General features: G+C 38.0%; 1 pseudogene; it reads left to right on the top strand.

Annotated features, from left to right (window-relative positions):
* The first annotated feature begins 11296 nt into the window (after window positions 1–11296).
* On the top strand, window positions 11297–17002 carry LOC128581084 (alpha-ketoglutarate dehydrogenase component 4-like; annotated as a pseudogene).
* The last annotated feature ends 1801 nt before the right edge of the window (window positions 17003–18803 follow it).

Genomic DNA, 18803 nt, shown 5'->3' with positions numbered 1-18803 from the left:
GGTCCCTGCGGGCTTCTAACCCTCACTTTGACAGTAAGGCTATATTATCCTCATTTTCTCCTGCCATCACTCGGCTGTTTTTCTTTCTCCTGGGTTCAGTGAGTCATTTCCTCAAGTCCTCCCTGGTTTGGCTTCAAAAATTTAGGATAATCATCAAGAGCTGTGCTCTTCTCCCCTTCAGGCTTGAATTCCTCTCACTGTTAAAGGCCTCTCACTTCCCAGTGTCTGAGGTGGGTGGGCTCCCGCTAACATGCTTCCTTAAATCTCAGTGTGTGTGCCAGAGAAAGCCCAACACACCACAAGAAAAGAAGGAACAAATGAACGTTCCAAGGAAACTTGGGGGCTGGAGGGAAAAGTGCACATCCATGAATTACTCAAGTTGCTGATATGAACACACTATTAAAATATTTAAACTATCCAAAGTTTCCTTTGTAATAATGGGAAAACATTCAATGCTTTGTGAAAAACTTGATGTAGTTCTCTGTTTCACCTTCTAAGTATTTGTGTTCTTTCTCTCAGTATAGTTGTTAAGCAGTTGAGTACTGAAGTAAGATAGATCTGGGTTGGAATCCTGTGTGACCATTGGCAGGTTATTCAACCTGTAGGTACTTTGGTTTCCTTATCTTAAAAAAATGGAGAGTACAATAGTATTTTCCTCATTGGACTGTGGAGCAAGAAAATGACAACCACGTGGGAAGTGCTTTGTCAAGTATAGCCATGATGTGTGTTATCATCACTCCTCAGGGAATTTAAATTGATGCTTATCATTTGCTTTTATGTTATTCTGGGACTTTTACATGGTATTTAACAGACAACTAGATCTAGATCAGTTATTAACAAACTACAGAAAACTACACCTCCAAGGCAAGTTTGGCCCTTCCCCTGTTCTTACAAATAAGGTTTTATGGGCATACAGCGATACCGTTTGTTTATATATTATGTCTGCTTTTGTTTTATGATGGTGGGATTGAATGACAGGGATCATATGGGCCTGAAAACCAAAAAGATGCACTAGGTGGCCCTTTATAAAAAAAGTTTGCCAATTCCTGGTGTAGATCATATATCTTTAAAGTTTTTAAGCAAATAAATAGTTGTAGACATTTTGATAACTTTATGCCTCAGTTTCTATAACTGTAAATGAATATATTAGGGAACAGGACTCCTAAATAACATCTGCTAGAACTATTCATCTATCATTGTTATTCACAGAGCCTGGGAATTTGCAATTGATTTGGTCTTTCTGGTGGGTTCTTCTACATGTTTTAAGGAGAGAGAGAAGGCAGAAAACAACCCTTGGTGACTTGGATGTCCAATGTCGTGGTAAATCATGAGAGGTGATTTATTCCAGAGAGGGGAATGACAGTTTTGTGAGGCTTTAAGTTTTTTCTCTGAAGCCAGGTGCAGGGGATCTTTGTAATCACTGGGCCCCTTCCTGGCTGATTTAATGGTATTTTTAATTCTTTGGGTTTTTTTTTCTTTTTTCTTTTTACAAATCAGTCTATCTCCTCACCTGCTCTTCATACCACTTCCTCTCCAGGCTGGCCCCTGCCTTTTTGTCTTCCTCTAGGCAGACTCCCTTCTCCAGTACATTCTCATCCACCCCAAAAGTGAAGGAACCAGTCTGTCATGACTCCTGGCCACCATCAGCCTAGCCAGCTATAATACTTCCAGCAGCACCTCCAGCCCAGAGCCCTCTGGTAGGGTCTGAATACCAAGCAGCAGGAGGAACCAGCAGGTTATATGAAAGGCAAATACTAACAGTAATCCACATCCTTTGAAGCTTAGGGTTGGGAAGCAGGGACTGCTGAGAGATGTTTGAAAACTTCCCTGTAGGTACCTGGGAAAGAGCCTGAGACCAAGGGCTGAGACTGTCCCAGCCCTGCCCCAGACTAAGTGCAGGGTCCTTGGGCTAGCCATTTACCTTCCTGAGCCTCAGTTTCTCTTTATAAAATGAAGACAATAATTCCTGTCCTGATTTCCACATGGGGCATGCATATATAAGGATCACAAGTATGTGGAATTGCTTTCTTTCTCTTTTTAAAATCTGTTTTCATTTTAAAATATTTGATTTATACTATTTCCATTTCAAAATTACCTGGCACTTTTGTGATTCAATAACATTTGTCAGCAGCATTCCCTATACTTCACTATAGAACCCTGATTTCCCTTGTGAGGTTAACTTACCACATCTTTGTGTGTAATTTTGCTAAGATGGAAAACCTAGCTGCCTATGCCTCCTGGAGCCAGAAGGTGAGCAGCAGCTTTGCTCAGCCTGTGAAAGCTCTATGCTGAGACTTGGACTTCTGAATGTATGAAACTAGGTGAGTGGAGAGGCTAAAATTCTTTTATCCTGGCAGCAACGTCACTACCAGACTTTTCCCAATACCAGACTAGCCCTATCATTCCTGCTTTCTGGCCCCCAAAACTGAATTGGTGTCTGCCTATTTCCATGCCTAGTTCACCAACATTTTTGCCTAGTTTTCAATAATTTTCTATTTGTTTAAGTTAGCCAAAATATATTTCTGTTGCTTGTAATAAAAAACCTAACTGACAAACATGCTTGATAGATGGAACTCTTTATATAGCACTTATTTTGTGTGTGTGTGTTGGGTGGAAGGATGTACTCACAAAACTCTAAGAGGTTGGTATACTTATTTCCAAACTACAGATGAGAAAACTGAGGCTCCAAGGCTGAATAATCTGCCTATGTTTATAGAAGAACCAAGTAACAGGATTGGATATTGTAACAAAGGTTAGCACCAAGATGTCTTTGACTGTAAACATTTTAATTCTTATGACATTTGAAAATGGTACAGTAGTGGGCATTTTGTTTTATGGCCTGTGTTTTGGGGTTAGCTACTTATCATGAACACCCCCATGTCAATAGCATTCTTGAACAATGTGATGTATCATGGCAGCCTCCTAGTGAATCATTTGGATTCACTAGCATTTACTTAACCAAATTGATATTGACGGATATGTAGTATCCTTATAAATATACTGTATTTTATAGTGTACTGTAATTAATATCCTTGATGTTACTTTTTGTAACTATCTCAAACTTTCTCCTTACCATAAGTTCTTAAAAGTGAAATTTCTGGGTTTAAAGCTCATGAAATATATTGAGGTTTTTAATGCATATTGACCCATAGCCCACCAAGGAAGTTTTAGCAAATTTTGTTCCCATTAGCAGCGTGTTTGGGTAAAATGCCTTTCCAAATTATTTATCTTACAACAAAATAATAGGAAAATAAAAATAAATGAAAAATGATCCAAAATTAACATACAATCTGAAATGAGATTCGCATTCTAAGTAGAGTCATTGGGTTTCTGTATACCTCCTGAAGAATGGAAATTACTTTGATTCTGAGGGGTTTTTTTAGGAGGCAAGTTAAAGAAGGAAGAAGAACGTGATGGTCATCGTGATGAGGATAATGATGGAGAAAAGGAAGAGGAGGAAAAGGAGAAGGAGAATCTGTACATCTGTAGTGCTAGTCGCTTATTAGGTTTTCAATTTTTGAGACTTTGTATTCCTGCAGAGGATTTTAAAAGGTAAGCTTTCTCCCAGACTTCTTATAGCCCCTGTGGTAAGAAGGCAGCTGGGCCACCCAGACTTACATATTTGAGGTAATAAACAGTGATCAAAAGCAGTATGAGTTGAGGGGAACCAAACTCTTCCTCTTCATATACCACCCTCTTTATTCCTCAATAAATGTACATTGGTTTCTTTTGTAAGAAAGCCTTCCATGAGGTGAAATCTCACATCTGAAAAAGTTATGCGCTAAGCTATTTCCTGCCACAAAAACTTTAGCTAAAATTAGTTCATAAATTTTATTCCAATAATTTATTGGAGATGAAATATAGGGCTAGACTATTTTCAATGGGACGAGGGAACGAGAAAAGTCACAATTATCATGAATATGGATAAGGGACAAATCTAGGACATTTTAGAGATTTTTAGGAACCAACTGAGAGTTGGAGGCTTTGTGTGGCTGGAGTGAGGGTATGAAGAGCCATTGAAGTGGGACATACAATAGAGAGACATGAACGTGAACTTTTCAGTATATAATAAGCACTACAGTTGTAGCAAATACCAATAATAGTGTTTAAAGTGAGAGTTTCCCACTACTCAAAGCAAGCATGTGCACATACACACACAATTTCCTTGATTCTAGGACTCATATTTTTTGCAGTTTAATATCTCTGAAACTGAGAAGCATTTTACAATCAATGGTGTGTCATAGTTAGTTGGCAGCATTTTTTTATTTATTAGTGGTACCTAAAGAAATAGTGCATATCAAAATCTATGGTGACTTCAATTTGACGTTGGGAGGAATGCTGTCTCGTCATAGGAAATGTCTGAAAGTATATATTGATTGCTTATTCTATTTACCTAAATAGTTTCTACTCTCATTTACTCTCTCTCTCTCCCTCTTTTTTTTTTTTTTTAATTTGAAAAAGGACCTTAGAGATAACTGAACCAAATTCTTAATTCTACTGATGAGGACATGGGCCTGAGGTATTAGGTGACTTACCCCATTACAGATGTGTGGGGAGCAGTGGGTCTGCTTTTGTATTCAGGACACAATCTCTGTGTTCAGCACTTCCCAAGAAGGATTTACAGATTTTAGGGGGTTGGGAACCCCAAGCAACAGGATCTGTTTGGAACCAGAAGCTACTGAGAGTGATGAGGACAGTGCCCTGTAATAAAGCACCTCTTGGTAACTGCGAGTCACAGAAAGGGAGAACGAGGGCTCTGGACCTGGTCTGGAGCCAGCAGTCAGTATTAGTGGGGGTTAGTTTTTATTACCTCCCTTCTTCCCTCCCTTCATCTTTCAATTTAAATGGCTGTGTGGCATTATAAGAGAATGAACTTACTTGGTTCTTCCATGAGGAGGGTGTCCTTGCCTTCTTGGTTATAGACACCTGTTGCCCCGTGTTTTTCCCACATACATGTGGAAATGAATCAGAGCTGCACTGGTATTTACTATGGTTTGAATGTGTCTCCCAAAGTTTATGAGTTGAGGACTTAATCTGTGCTGCAACGCTGTTGGGAGGTGCCTAATAACAGGAAATTAGGTTATAAGGATTCTGTCTTCAAGAATGGATTAATGAGGGCTGAGAGCAGTGGCTCACACCTGTAATTCTACTACTTTGGGAGGCCAAGGCAAGTGGATCACCTGAACTCAGGAGCTGGAGACCAGCCTGAGTAAGAGTGAGATCCTGTCTTTACTAAAAAGAGAAAAAATAGCTGGGCATTTTAGCGAGCACTTATAGTCCCAGCTACTAGGGAGTCTGAGGCAAGAGGATCGCTTGAGCCCAAGAGTTTCAGGTTATTGTGAGCTATGATGCCGTGGCACTCTACCGAGGGGGAAAAAGTAAGACTCTGGGTCAAAAAAAAAAAAAAAAAGAATGGATTAATGCTGTTATTGCAAGAGTGGATTAATCATCTGTGGGTTTATTATAAAAATAAGTCCTGCCTTCTTTTCTCTCTCCGCTGTCTCTCCTCTCTTGCCTTCTACCATGGGGTGACAACAATAAGGCCCCCACCAGATAATGGCACCTTAATATTGAACTTCTCAGCCTCCAGAACTGACAGAAATAAGTTTCTTTTCTTTATAAATTACCCGGTGTGTGGTAGTCAGTTATAGCAGCACAGAACAGGCTAAGGCAGTATTTAAGTGCAGAGTTGGGTTCAAGTGGGCCTACATAAGGCAGAATAGCCACACTTTTCCCTCCTGAAGGCCCTGAAATTGTCTCACTTCATTTTGCTGCCCCTTTACTCAACTCCTTTCTCTATACTTTTTTATTTCTCCAGTTGAATTACATCCTGACCATCCTTACATCAAGTAGAGATGGAATCATGCCCTTGTGATCTCTTCTCCAGTGACTCTCTGAGTCTTGGTATGGCCATCATAGCCATGTAACCTTGGGACTCTCAAACCAGTTTGCTCATCACCCTCAGAATGATGAGAAGATTAAAAGTGGTAATTTGTGCAAAGCTTTTCATCCCTTAATGTCAGATGCATAGCAGATATTCAACAAATGCTAGCTGTTGTTAATAATTTCTGTAGTCGCACTTCTTCCCTTTATCAAGTATTGAGTCACAATTCTATCACCTTTATTGCAAAATTTATGCTTAGAAAAGTTTTAACATTAATGACATTTATTTGTGTGAATTTATGTTCTTATTCTCTTGAGTATTATAATTCTTCAATTTATTTTTGCAGAGTGTAATGACACTTTCCATACTGAAGGAAGTTCACTGAAATCATTTGGTTGGGTAAATTGGTGGGGAGGTAGGGAAGAAGGTCTTCCCATCCAGTTTCTTCCCTACTTCCATCCTAACCTAAGGCTGATCCTATTGGCTATGTAGGCATTTTCTCTGGTTCTAAATGCTTGTTCTTGTGACAATCACAGTCTTATACACATTGATTCTACCTCTTATCTTTCTGAAGGCTACCCCCATTTAACTTTTTTTTTTTTTTTTCTGTTGTAGATCTTCAAAGGCAAGAAAAAGTTCTTTTTCTTCTACCAACTTCTTCCTTTCTCCTGATGATGATGCCCCAGCCAAGCTACTGCTCAGGTATTTCTACTTCAGGCAACTCTCTCACATCTCAGATCCTTGCTACTGCTCCCTCTGTGCAATTCTGCATATCACAATGCACTCTTTCTTCTATTTGTGAATCCCAAAGTGACCATCATAAATAGTAAGTACAGGAGACTGCAGTAAGACTGCAGTAAGTGTCCAGGAAAAGGAAGCTGTAAAGATTTTTGTGATTTTATTGTTTGTATTCTGATTTAAAAAGTAATATATACTAGATTCAGAAGTTTAAGTGATATAAAAATGTGTGAATGAGAAAGAGAAAAGAGGGTCCCCTATAATCTCATTCACAAGAGTTTGGGGCATATTGGTCCAGAATTTTGTTTTGTTTTGTTTTATAATGGTGTTAAATTTTGAGATATAATTGGGTGTATTGGAAAAGAGCTGGTTTCCTAAATCTTTAAAAACCCATTGAAAAGACCTGGGCCTGCTTTTAGAAATCAGCACAAAACATCCAATAAAATCTGTTCTTTTTCAAATCAAACATTTGAAATATATAATACAAGTTTTTATTTGATTTACTGTTTTGTTCAATAACTGTCATTGCTATAGTATTGTATCACACTATTATCTTAGCAAACAAAGTGGACTTCAGAGTCATGATAGGTAAAATAGGTTTTTGTGGCCTAATCTTGAAATTCAACTACCATTGAAAAGATTGTTTCTGTAAAAAAAAAAAAAAAAAACATACTGACAAACTTTAGCAGCATAATGTGGGAACAGTCAATACTTCCACGTGAGTGCAGCTCTCAGTCAGAAGTGTGCGCAAAAGGACTAGATTTGGAGGAGATTTCACTTTGTTAGGTGGTAAAAACAAAACCTGGTTTAGGACTTAGCTCTGGCTTAGGTGATGAACGTTGGGCAAGTCATTGATTGAACTTTGCTTGGTTATTTGGATTTTTCCATGCAAAATACTGTAGCAAATATTATCTGCATACATAATAGTATCTTGTGTCTACCAAATAGTGACTTGAAAAAAAAAAATGGGTCTGTTGTTTCAAAAAAATCTACTCAACCCATTAAAAAAAAAAGAGTTGATTTTATGACTAAAACTGGCAGAGGGAAGCAAATGAAGTACAACTAAGTAGAAAAAGGGCCATGAAAGTGAAAAGCTGGAAATTGAGACGATTCCACCTTCTTTCAAGGGTCCACGTGGTCTGCATCCTCTTGCTTCTCTCTGCACATTGGCTATCCTCAGTCTCTCATAAATTTCACAGGATGACTTTGGTCATGAACTTGACACTGATCCAGACATTAATGTCTTTGAAACTTGGCTTCCCCAGCTAAGTGAGCCAGTCTTTCTGTGTCCCAATTTCAAATTTCCGGGATGAGAAAATCTCATTGGTCCAAATTGTGTGGAACGTGCATCCATCATCCAATCAATTGTGATTGGGGCTACAGAAGAGCCTGGGGTGGGGGGGTGTAGATTCTTTTACAAAAAGCTCTGATATTAATGGTTGTCATTTTTAGTATAATTGAAAAGGAAAGGGGGGGGCTTCATATCTTCTACTTCTAATACTTCTTTGAAAGATTTTTATTTCAAAAATATATTTTTTTTGAGATAGGATTTTACTCTGTCACCCAGGCTGGAGTACAATGGCCTTATCATAACCCACTGCAACCTCAAACTTCTGGGCTCAAGTGATTCTCCTGTATCAGCCTCCTACGTAGTAGCTGGGACTATAGGTGCATGCTGCCATGTTTGGCTACTATGTATTTTGTAAAATTGGGTCTTATTCTTGTTCAGGCTGGTCTTGATCTCCTGGCCTCAAATGATCCTTCTACCTTGGACTCCCAAAGTGCTTAGATTGCATACATGAGCCGCCACTGAGCTTCTAATTTCAACTTAATTTAATAAATAACTCAAATCTCTTTAATTCTAAGATGTTCTTTTTAATAATTTAATGTATCTGATATCTATTCATGTCTCACAATCAACGTGTTCATTTAATGATTTAATGTGGTAGTATTCCTTCTTTCCTTTTCCCAGCACCCTAAAGCTATTATTAAAATGGTGAGGTTTTAAGACAGAGGAGATATGGCAAGTACTATTGACAAGCCATGAATTATTTTCCGCAGAGCATATAATTAAAGTGCCACTCGATATGGGCCTGGGTTGAGAGATAGGTAAATATTTCAGTTTTTCCCACCACCCTTTAAATTGTGCACCAAAAGAAAAGAGACCACATTCCTATTTGCTTTAAGAGATGAAGTCCATTAAAAATTCTGAGGTGGTCTCAAGATTTATAGCCCCAAGAAGCAAATATTTATTTTATAGAATAATAACTATTGGCGCTGACTACACAGGAAGTCAACACCAGAACACTTGTGGGTACAAAATGTAGCTTCATACACACCAAATTCCAGGCAATTGCCTCGTCTAATTTGCTCAAAATATTTTTTTTTTTAAAGAATTCTTTCTTTTGAAACTGAAGTTTTTTCTACTTGGTTTCAGCCCAAAGGTGAGCATTTTTTGTAAAGGTTAAGTCTTTTCAGATGTTTTGGAGGTGCACAAAGAGGAAAAGCTAAACCATTCTCTATTCTGCATACTTCCAGCTTCACTTTACCCACATGGATGGGAGCTTTACAATTTTTATTCAGTTTTGAGATTTCAATGATCTGCTCAAAGTAGTTTATGGAAAAAAAATTTCTTGTCAAATCAGTTCTAAACATAGCTACTTTTATACTTGCTTAGAAGAGTAAACGTTCCAAACTATGTGAGAGGTACACAAAAGATAAGGTCTATATATAGAAACTCATCAGTTGGAAAACTGGCAGATAGAGTCTGTTAAAGTTCCAGAAAAAACTTGAATAGAGTTTAAAAAAAATAGGTAACCTTTCAAGCATCCTTGGGTTGGAAAAACAGCACATTTAAACTAATAATTGAAGCCATATTGTGTAGTGGTTGAACTTGGACACTTACGCTGTGTGTCCGCCAGCAAGTTGCTTCCCCTTTCTGTGTCTCACGTGTCATTGGTAAGGGGGTCATGATAAAAGAACCTATTTCCAAAGGTGGTTGTGTCAATCATACATAAAGTAATTAGGGAAGTGAGTGGTATGTTGTAAGCTATCCATAAATGTTTTCTGTTAATTACATTTTTTTTTTGAGACTCACTGTGTCAGCCTTGGTAGAATGCCGTGGTGTCACAGCTCACAGCAACCTCAAACTCTTGGGTTTAAGCGATTCTCTTGCCTCAGCCTCCCGAGTAGCTGGGACTACAGGTGCCCACCACAACGCTTGGCTATTTTTTTTGTTGCAGTTGTCATTGTTGTTTTAGCAGGCCCGGGCTGGGTTCAAATTCACCAGCCCTGATGTATGTGGCCGGCACCCTAACCACAGCTATAGGTGCTGAGCCTGTTAATTACATAAAACCACCTTAGAAAAGAAGATCAAGATAGACAAGTAAACATAGGTAGTATGTGTCTCTTCCACAAAAAGGAACCAGAATAGTAAGTAGATACTCACATTTCAAGCAGATCACCTAGGGTACAATGCTAGAATTCACCAGAGAAGTGATGAGAATCACATAAAGTAAGTAAGAAGAGGTTTTAAGGCAGCCAGTCCAGTGGAGACTGAGAGCCAAGAGAAGAAGCTCCTCAGGAAAAGAGAGAGAAATCCCCAGGGCTTCGCATTTCAAAAGGGGTTTTTACAAATCTCAGCTACAGTGGAACCCCTCACTCACATGGGACATAGGCCTAACATAGCTGCTTGGAGATTGCACAGAGAGGTTGCTGCAGAAGGAACCCACGAGGAGTCCCAGAGGCATCTGAGCCGAGAGCTTCTCTAGCTGGGAGCCATTCTGAGCTCCTGGACACCAGGGATCTCCAGAAGCAGCTGCAGTCACTGTGCTGCTCTGAGGAGGTGGAGGGCACACGAGGGCTCCTATGCAACCCTAGAGAGGTTTCCACCATCCTGCTGTTGAGACTGAGATGGGAGTGGATTGCACGCCTCACAGCTTCTTGGCCACATTTGCTTGCCTAGAAGGGGTCTCTCTCTCTGGTTGCAGGCCCCAGGCATCACTTTGAGAGTTTGACACTGGTCTGTGCCCTGCCTACAGGCCGAGATCGGGTTGTCATGCCTGCAGGTGCTCTGCAACAGGTTGCTGTGAGATTGAGTTCACAAACTTAATTGTCTAGTCTCGTGCTAGGGATAGCTCTGATGGCCATTCCAGAAAAAGAATCGCAAAATGAATTTGAAGGGTTTACTAGGTGCTGGCGTCAATGCATAGCTTCCCACGGGGAGTACTTCAAAGGTGACTGTAGGGATATTCAGAAATGAGGTCTGCAGCACGTTTTCTAGGGTGAATTCATGAACGTCATCATCTGACCACACATATACACAATGGAATACTATCCAGCTGCAAAAAAGAAGGCAATCATGTCTTTTGCAGCAAGATGAATGGAACTGAAGGCCATTATCTTAATTGAAACAGCTTAGACACAGAAAGACAAATACAACATTTTCCTACTTATCAGTGGGAGGTAAAAAGTGTGTACATGTGACAGAGGAGTGTGGGAAATGGAGACCAGGAAGGATGATGGGGGTGGATAATGGGCGGTTACTTGGTGTGTACAATGTGCATTGCCTCAGTGATCTATGTGCCAAAGGTCCCTACTTCACCACAGTATCAAATTGCACTGGTACCCCAGGAATATATACAAATAAAAATATATGTCCCTTCCCGGGGGGTCATGATGGACAGCAAGATGACATCTGCCAGCAGGGTCATCCAGGTAGTCAAGCCGCACACTCCATTAATGAGATTTCCTGACAGAAGAAACAATCCTAAACCCAACGTAGCAGAAGCTTCGAGATCAGCTGGGCTACTGTCTCACTCTTCTGAAATTTCCCAGCATTCTAAGGGAAGTAAATCACCAGATTTGCTGATGTATCAGAGGCCACCAGACTGCAGAAATAATAAAAACATTATCTCAGAAATACAGAAGGAATCTTGTGTCTCAAGAATAAATTGAATATATCTAATGTGGAGGGCCAAGGTAATCACTATGGCTGCCATTTGTCATAAGACAAAAGAATTGTCTTTGCAATAAATGACTTCCAAAATAAAAAAAAAAAATACGGGAAAAAAATCACTTTATAAAAAGCCACATTAGGACAAATACAAATATCATTTAATTAATACATAAATATTGCCATGTAATGATCAGTTTTTTAACTCATTTTCAAACCCTATTTCAGTGATTGCAAGTAATGCATCAAACTTTTCTTTGCAGTGGGTGCACGTTCTCCCTGTTAAACTGCAGTTAGATTGAACCATTTGGAAATGAGACAATTTCTGAGTATGAGCTATTCAATGTGCATGGTAAAAATTCTATGTTATTCATTAGATCACACATTTGGAGATGCTCTCCTGACATTTGATATATCTCTGGAAAAACAATAGATGAGTCATCCAGCAATAGTAGACTCCGTTGGCTGCACACAGACCCAGTTGGCTCCATTCACACTCCACCACCCCCACTGTTAGCCTAACCAAGAATTATAAAACATGGGCATCTCAGATGCCACCAATCATTTTAAATGGCTTCATACATTTCTTTTGTATGATGTTAATACATTCCTGGGTTTTCATTTTAAGACTGGCTGGGCTATAGATCTATGCTTATCTTCAGTGATTACTTTGCAAAGTGCCTTGAAACACTGCAGATACTCAGTTTGTTCAATATGTTAATAAATGAAGGGGCAGATTTATACTCTGGTGAACATTTATTTATTTATTTATTTAATTTATTTTTTTAAAAATATTTTTTAACTTTACAATTTTATTTTATTTTATTTTAATTAATTTATTTTGCAGTTTTGGCTGGGGCCAGGCTTGAACCCACCACCCCCGGTATATGGGGCTGGCACCCTACTCCTTGAGCCACAGGCACCACCCCGAACATTGATTTTTATATTATGTATGTTCCTAAAAATTGTGACATAGACTAACTTTTTAAAATTAAGTATTTATTGTTTTGCTTTTTCATTTATTGTATTTTACTTTGTAACTCGTATACAGACATTTAACACTTAAGGTTTAGGTGTCTTTTCCCTCTTCCTATTTTGTGACCTGTCAACACCCAATTTCTCCTCCAAGTCTCTGCCAAGTAATTCATAATACATAGGCATCCATTTTGAATTAGAATAATCAGCCTTCTCCCTCACTTTACTTCTTACAAATTTTAATTTCCACGTTACAGGTAGTCTTTAAGTAGGAATGTACTTATATATTTATTTTACCATAAAAAGGCAAAGGCAAATAGAAAATAAATTTCAAACATAGGTAATGTCCCAAATTTTATAGCTCTAGACTTAATAATTAGCAGGAATGTCAATCCCAAGAATATAAAAGATAAAAGTTTGGGGTAAAATTTCTTAAATGTAACAAGAAACCTTGTTATATTTATGACACAAAACCAAGGTATCTATTTTCCCTCAGTACAAATAATGTGTTGGTTTGCTAGAAATGGCTATAATTATGTGGTATACAATAAAGGGTTCCATTGATGCCAAAAACAGAAAAATGGGTGAACCAGACCAGAAATCATGTATTGGGTAAACAGCTTCCCAGACAAATGAATTTAGCTGACTTAAAAAAGCAGTTTCTTTTACTTTCAGTTTTATGATCTCTACAGATAGATCAAACTGTATATTTATTTTAAAAAATTGAGGTACAAGGATCAGTATCACATATTCCTGAAAACAATATAGTCACATGTTTAGCTGAATAAATTGACTAACTTTTATGCAATTTATAAACAGGGTATGGCGCTAGTTGGATTGCTGTTTATGGATTATGACATTGATATCTTGAGTTTTTCTTTTAACTTCTCAGGAAAAAGGAAGATTTAATTTTTTTGGTAGGAGATGTATAACAATTATAATTTTGAACAAAGTTTGGTCATCTGGGATTCAATATCTGTGTATGGTTAAATTTTTTAATTTAAGATAGTTTATATTTTCTTAAAAGATAGAAAGCAGATGTACAAAACCAGTTTTTAATTTGTAATCTTATCCTCTTAGAGATAGTCATTGTTAACTTCCATACATGTACATCTAACGTCTTGGTCTCTCACACTTTTTATTATAAAAAATTTTTAAACACTATATATTTGTGACATGATATCATAAATATATTTCTGAAAGCTGCATTTTTAACCGAACGGTGTACAGTATAGGGATTTTCTCATGTCACTTTATGGAAGGTTTGGCTTTCATTTTATGCATAGGACTCAGCAAGTCCCAGAGAATTGGCAACTTTGAAACATCAGTTACTGTACACTTGACATAGACATTAGCATTGAAATGTTGTCAAAGCAGTTTTGTAGAAAGTGGATATGGATAAACATTAGCTGGGACAGTATATTGTGGAAGTCTCATAATGAATTGTGCTAACAGACTAATGTAGGATAATATATAATGTTGCTTTGAGGGACCCTTTGAGATGGAACTAAACTGTTTTGGCAGGTAAGGATGTGTTTGTTAAATGTAAATGTGAATTTCTTGAAGATAGCATTTACTTGAGTCTTTTTTTAAAAAAATTCATTTAGCTGTTGTATGTCTTTTTATCAGGTAATTTAATCCATTTACCTTAGAAGTAATTATAGACAGGGAAGGATTTATTGTTGCCATTTTGTTCTTTGTTTTCTATTAGTCTTGCAGTTCTTTTAATCAGTTTTTCCTCTCTTGCTGTCTTTCTTTGTGTTTTGTTGACTTTATTTGTATTGATATGCTTTGATTCCTGTTTCTTTTGTGCAGTATCTATAGACTTTTTTGTGAGTGTAGTTATCTTGGTTGTATAAAATATATTCATAACAGTATTTTAAGCTGATGACAACTTAAATTCAATCACATACAAAAACTCTAGCTTCTTCACCGCACACTAACTTTACAACAATAAAATTACTGTTGTCACAGCCTAATATTTAGTCACATTGTGTACCTTTTATCACATTTCTAAGTTATTGTTAGTAATGCAGTATTCTGTATGTCTATATTTTTATCTTTTTCAATAAGTTTCATACTTTCTAGTGCTATTGCTTATGTCTGGCTGTTTAGTATCCTTTTATTTCAACTTGAAGAATTCCCCTTAGCATCTTTTATAAGGCATGTCTAATGATGATTAACTTCCTCAGTTTTTATTTGCCAGTTAAAGCCCTTACCTTTCCTTTCTTTTTGAAGGACAGTTTTGCCAAGTATAATATTCCCAGTTGGCAGTTTTTTTCTTTAAGCATTTAAAATATATTATCCCCTTCTCTCTGCCCTGTAAGGTTTCTGTTTAAAAATTCACTAATAGTAAGGTGTGGTGGATCACGCCTATAATCTTAGCACTTTGGGAGGCTGAGGCAGGTGAATTGCTTGAGCTCAGGAGTATAAGACCAGCCTAAGCAAGAGCAAGATTCCATCTCTACTAAAAAATAGAAAGACTAGCTGGGTATTGTGGTGAGTGCCTATAGTCCTGTATTTGGGAACCTAAGGCAAGAAGATCTCTTGAGCCCAAGAGTTTGATGTTGCTGTGAGCTATGATGCCCCAGCACTCTACTAAGGGTGATATAGTGAGACTGTGTCTCAATTAAAAAAAAAATTCACTAATAGTCTTATAGTCAGCTTAATTTTGAGGAAGAGGAACAAAGCTGGAGGCATTATTCTTCCTGATTCCGAAAGATATTACAAAGCTATGGTAATCAAAACTGTGTGTACTGGCATACATACTGACATATAGACGAATGGAATGCAATGGAGAGCCCAGAAATACATTTGCACATATATAGTCACTTGATCTTAATAAGAGTGCCAAGTATACACAATGAGGAAAGGATAGTTATGTCAATGTTGAGAAAACAGAATGTCTCACATGCAAAAAGAATGAAATTGTATCCTTATCTTATATAAAAATCAATTTAAAATGATTGAAAGCTTAAACACTATACTTAAGACTGTGAGACTCCTAGAAGAGCATATGAGGAAAGCATCATAATATTGGTCTTCATAATGGTTTTTTTGCTTAGAACTCCAAAAGCACAGGTAACAAAACCAAAAGTAAACAAGAGGGACTACATCAAGATAAAAATATTCTGCACAGTAAAGGAAAGTAAAAAGTAGGCTAAGTATTTTAATAGATGTTTCTCAAAAAAAGGCACACACATGGCAAATGGGTGTATGAAAAAATGCTCATGGTCGCTCATCATCAGGAAAATGCAAATCAAAACCACACTGAGATATTACCTCACCAACTGTTAGAATGGCTATTGTAAACAAAACAAAACAACCAAAATTCAACTAATGTTAGTGAGGATAGGGAGAAATTGGAACACTTGTATGCTATTCATGGGTATACCAACTGGTGCATTTGTTATGGAAAACAGTATGGAAGTTCTTCAAAAAACTTAAAAATGGAACTATTATATGATTCATCAGTTCCACTTCTGGATATTTACCCAAATGATTGAAATGAGGCTATCAGCACTTGAAGAAATATTAGCACTCCCATGTTTATTGCAGCACTACTTACAATAGCCAAGATGAAGAAATAACCTCAATGTCCATTGCCAGATGAGTGGATACAGACAATGTGGTATTTACATACAATATTATTCAGACATAATGAAGAAAGAAATCCTATGATATACAACTACATGGATAGACCTGGAGAACATTATAGTAAGTGAAAAAAATCAGTAACAGAAATACAAACAATATGGTTCCACTCATATGAAGTATCTAAAATAGTCAAATTCATAGAATCAGAGTAAAATGGTGCTTGGCAGGGACTGCGGGAAGGGGAAAATGGGGAACAAATAATGCACATAAAGTCAGTTAAACAAGAGTAAGTGCTAGGGATCTGCTGTACAGATTTGTACCTATAGACAACAATGCTGTATTATACACTTAACATTTCATTAAGAGAGTAGATCTCATGCTTCATTTTCTCCACAAGGAAACAAAATTTTAAGAAAAAGCTTTCAACTCTCCCAATTATAAATATGTCCCCTCTGATTGCTGTCTCAGTTTACTGAGGGAGAACCAGTATCCTTGTTTCCCTCACTGTGAATTATACATTGTCAAATCAAACATGGCATCAGGGTTCAGTCATAAAAACCAAAAAACACACCATTTTTAATAGGAAGAATTTAATAAAGGAAATTGATTAAACAGTATTTGTCTTAGAAGCCAAAAAGGGAACGTTTTGGTGATATAGATACGTTCTTGCAGGGAGCAGCTATGACTCCTGTGGCTGGGGAAATAAAGGAAAAGTCAGACTGTTAAAACCTGTGAGCGTGGATGGGCCCTGTGAAGCTGGGAATAAGCCCTCCACCAAGGGCTACCTGCTGCTGGTGCCTCTGAGGGCCATGACGAGGCTGGTCGTGGCAGTGATAGAAGATGCTGGAAACTAGAGCTAAACTTTGTCACGGAGTTGAAAGAACAAGTCTGGCCAGTAATGACAGGAACAGGAAGCACAAGGAGAGAAGCAAGTCTCTTCTTCCTCCCCTAACCCCATCTCCCACCAGTGCTATTTACTCAACCCAACAGGAAGTGCTCTTGGAAAAGAGAATGGCATCAGCAAAGACCCTGCCCCAGTATCTTGGACTAGTACGTAGAGGGGTGGATTGTAGCTGAGAGATAATAGCTTAATTCAGCACAGAAACTGCTTGGAGATAATTGCGATTCCCTTTTTTGTAGTCACAGGATGCTGAGGGAAACCCAGCATCATTGTTGTTTCTTTGTTTATGAGTTATTAATTCACAACCACAAGCAGGGAAGCCTATAAAAAAGACAAGTGGTCTACATAAGCATAAATTCATGGTGATGGAATGCTCCATTAATCTGTACTTAATAGGCTTACCTTGTTTTCTTGTGCTTCACTCCTTTGTATTCCACAGGTACTGTGTTTTTTACAAATTGAAGATGTGTGGCAGTCTGCATTGAGCAAGTATATTGGTGCCATTGCCGAACAGCTCACTCATGTCATTTGATAATGGATGATTTTGATAATTCTTGCTATATTTCAAATGTTTTCATTATTATTATACCAGCCATAGAGATTTTTGATCAGTGACCTTTGATGTTACTATTGTAATTGTTCTGGGGCACCACAAACTGCCCATGTGAGACAGTGAACTTCATTGATACATGTGTGTGCTCTGAGTGCATCACCAACCAGCTGTTTTCCCATCTTTCTCCCTTTCCTTGGGCCTCCCTATTCCCTAAGATACAAAACTGAAATTAATAACCTATAATTGCTTCTAATTGTTCAAGTGAATGAAAGAGTCCCGTGTCTCTCATTTTAAAACAAAAGTAGACATCATCAGGGTTAGTGAGGAAAGCATATTGAAAGCCAAGATGGGCTGAAAGCTAAGCCTCTTGTGCCAAACAGGTAGCCAAGTTGTGAAAACAGAAAGAAAAGTTCTTGAAGGAAATTAAAAGTACTACTTTATTGAACCCACACATGATAAGAGTGAAACAGCTCCAAATGGAGAAAGTTTAAGTGATCTGGATAGAAGATCAAACCAGCCACAACATTCCGTTAAATCAAAGCCTAATTCAGAACAAGGCCTTTTTCAATTCAATGGAGGCTTGAGAGAGGTGAGGGAGCTGCTGAAGAAAAGTTGGAAACTAAATTTTATTCTGTGCTTGAGCAGAATCCCTAATTGTTTTTCTTTTCCTTTTTTTTGAAACAGAGTCTCACTATGTCATCCTCAGTATAGGGCCGTGGCATCACACCTCACCTCAAACTCTTGGGCTTAAGTGATTCTGTTGTCTCAGCCTCCCAAGTAGCTGGGACTAAAGGCTCCCTCCACAACACCTGGCTATTTTTTTGTTGTTGCAGTTGTCATTGTTGTTTACCTGGCCCAGGCTGAGTTCGAAGCCACCAGCCTCAGTGTATGTGGCCGACACCCTACCCATTGAGCTTTGGGCGCCACCTCCATAATTGTTTTTCATTTTTCCTTTTTATTCGGTTTTGTTGGTGAGGGGAACATCAATTCATTCACTTTAGTGCATTCAATGTGTCAATTTTTTAGATGGATGGGTATATAAATATAAATGAGATAGACCCCACTCTTATGAGATTTATGACCTAACAGATGAAGATGGGTATGTATAGAGCACCTCAATTATCAGAGGTACCAGGACAGAATTGGACAGCCACAGCACGAGGACATTAGAGGACTGCTTCGTTCTGCCTTTGGGAGGAAA

The sequence above is a fragment of the Nycticebus coucang genome, chromosome 3, assembly GCF_027406575.1.
Source record: "Nycticebus coucang isolate mNycCou1 chromosome 3, mNycCou1.pri, whole genome shotgun sequence".
Lineage (NCBI taxonomy): Eukaryota > Metazoa > Chordata > Mammalia > Primates > Lorisidae > Nycticebus > Nycticebus coucang.
This window is presented reverse-complemented; position numbering and strand designations above follow the sequence as displayed.